The 2,881-nt window shown below is 42.7% G+C and overlaps 1 pseudogene across 1 annotated transcript; it reads left to right on the top strand.

Annotated features, from left to right (window-relative positions):
* Window positions 1-653: 653 nt before the first annotated feature.
* Window positions 654-2,001, top strand: LOC311614865 (neurofilament light polypeptide-like; annotated as a pseudogene). Its single transcript has 2 exons — window positions 654-690; window positions 875-2,001. The product of its transcript is annotated as a neurofilament light polypeptide-like (transcript).
* The last annotated feature ends 880 nt before the right edge of the window (window positions 2,002-2,881 follow it).

The raw sequence follows: 2,881 nt of genomic DNA, 5'->3' as shown, positions 1-2,881 counted from the left end.
TTTCACATTGTTTGTGAGAGCATATATCTTATGTGTCCTCAGTAAGATTAACCACCTTATAAAATATATCTGATATATTCTTAAATATTTTCTAATTTATTTATTTTTAAAAAATATATATTTTATTGATTATTTACAGAGAGGAATGGAGAGAGATAGAGAGCTAGAAAAGTCGATGAGAGAGAAACATCGACCAGCTGCTTCTTGCACACCCCCTATCAGGGATGTGCCCGCAACCAACGTACATGCCCCTGACCCAAATCAAACCTGGGATTTTTCAGTCCGCAGACCAATGCTCTACCACTGAGCCAAACTGGTTTTGGCAATCTTTTCTAATTTAATTACTCTTGGTAGACAATACTTTTAAATTCCATGTTGTAAACAAAATGCAATTATTTAGATAGAGATTTTAGAAAATGGTATGAAATAAAATATTTGTGGATTTAACTTTATTTACACTATTAAAAGAGAAAGATTACTAATTTACCATACCTCTACTACAGCCACAGCCAATCAAGAGTGATATGAAAATAAAACCAACAAAGATGGTGGGTAAATTTGCATATGCAGGCAGGGCAGGCAGCGACTGACCTCACCCACAGGGTTCAGGCTGTGTTTGGGAGCCCTGGCAGGCAGCATGGGTAGTGCCTGATATGGCCCCTGCGGTTCAGGCAGCGATTTGGTACCTGGGTAGGCAGAGGTGGCCAGGGTCTCTGGGATTACTGTCTGCCCCCCGGCCCACCTGCAGATGCCTCTGCAGCAGGCCCAAGTTGAACATTTTAATGAAAATGGGATGCCTTTGCCCCGCCCTACCATGCCCCATCCCTGGTTAGGAGAGAGAAGTGACTAGTTAGGAGGCACCAGGGCTCTGAAGGGGCTGGTAACAACCTGCAGGCGTCCTACCAGGAAGAGGTTCTGAACCATGAAGATGCAGAGGGTTGGCTGATGGAGGCTCCCAAAGGTGCAGATGAGGCCGCTCTTGCCAGCTCTGAGCTTAAAAAGTGGTGCGTCAACAGCCTGATAGATGAAATTGCCTTTCTTAAGAAGGTGCACAAAGAGATCACCTAGCTGCAGGTACAGATCTAGTATGCTCAGTTCTCCATGGAGATGGGCATGCTCTCCAAGTCCGACCTCTCTGCTATGCTAAAGGACATTGGCGCCCAGTAGGAAAAGCTGGCTGCTAAGAACATGCAGAATGCTGAAAAATGGTCCAAGAACTGCTTCACCATTCTGACCAAGAATGCTGCTAAGAACACCTACGCGGTGCACCACCAAGGATGAGGTGTCTAAGAGCTGCCGCCGGCTCAAGGCCAAGACCCTGGATATGGAAGCAAGCTGGGGCATGAACGAAACACTGAAAAGCAGCTGCAAGAGCTGGAGGATAAGCAGAATGCAGATGATAGTGCTATGCAGGACACAATCAACAAATTAGAAAATGAGTTGAGAACTACAAAGAGTGAAATTGGATGATATTTAAAAGAATACCAGGACCTCCTCAATGTGAAGATGGCTTTGTACATTGACCTTGCAGTTTACAGGAAATTCTTGGAAAGTGAGGAAACCCTGCTCAGTTTCACCAGCGTGGGAAGCATAGCCAGCGGCTCTTCCCAGAGTTCCCAAGTCTTTGACCGATCTGCCTACAGTAGTTTACAGACCAGCTCCTACTTGATGTCTGCTCACTCCTTCCCTTCTTAATCCACCAGCCACGTCCAGGAAGAGCAGATCGAGGTGGAGGAGACCATTGAGGCTGCAAAAACTGAAAAAGCTAAGGATGAACAGCCTTTTGAAGGAGAAGCTGAAGAGGAAGAGAAGAAGAAGGAAGAGGCTGAGAAAGAGGAAGGAGAGGAAGAGGAAGAGGAAGAAGGTTCCAAGGAAGAATTTGAGGATGCAAAGTAGGAAGAGGAAGGAGGTGAAGGTGAAGGAGAAGATGCTTAAGAATCTGGGGAGGAGAAGAAAGATGAAGATGCTGTGGAGAAACAAGCAACCAAGAAGAAAGATTGATCCACCCCTTTCCTTAATTATTTAAGGAATAATCCTCTCAAAACCAGGTCAACCCCGTCACTAACCAAGCAGTTGAGTTTCTGATACTATATGAATTAAGAAGTCAATATATATATAACATTCTGAGGTGACTCAGGTTAGACATTAAATGTTGTGCTAGCCGGCACCGGTTTGGCTCAGTGGATAGAGCGTCAGCCTGCTGACTAAAAGGTCCCGGGTTCGATTCCTGTCAAGGGCATGTACCTTGGTTGCAGGCACATCCCCAGTAGGGGGTGTGCAAGAGGCAGCTGGTCGATGATTCTCTCTCATTGATGTTTCTAACTCTCTATCCCTCTCTCTTCCTCTCTGTAAAAAAAATCAATAAAATATTTTTTAAAAATAACCTATTTTCAAAAAAAAAAAAATGTTGTGTTATGACTTTTCCCCTTATACAGAATGTCTGTTTGCTTGCAGAGTGGCTTCCTGGCTTGCTGCCAGGCTGTGCATGGTCCACACTTATGAGTTCAGGATCTATGACAATGTAAATAATTCAGATATTTACAATAAAAACACACGAATATACAAATTCAATAATGTTAATGTTAAACTTCATGGAAAAAAATAGTCATTTGAATCTTTGGTAGTTAGAAATTAAAGACCTCAAATCATGTGCAATAAACAGTAAATAAAGTTACACTGGATGACAAAAAAAAAAATACATTAGGGGCCAGGAAGTGTTCAAAGAACTGGGGAACCATTCCCAAATCAAGAAGGGAAGTCACAGGGTATATATTATTGCTATGAATACAATATTTCCTACTACTTACAACATATACAATGTAATATATTAGATGCCTTTCTATCACATGAAGTACGTATTCTCATAGAATAATACTGGTAA

This window comes from Pipistrellus hanaki (genome assembly GCF_964339955.1).
Source record: "Pipistrellus hanaki genome assembly, chromosome: X".
In the NCBI taxonomy this organism is placed as follows: domain Eukaryota; kingdom Metazoa; phylum Chordata; class Mammalia; order Chiroptera; family Vespertilionidae; genus Pipistrellus; species Pipistrellus hanaki.
Note: the sequence above shows the minus strand (reverse complement) of the source record. Positions and strands in the feature narration are given on the sequence as shown.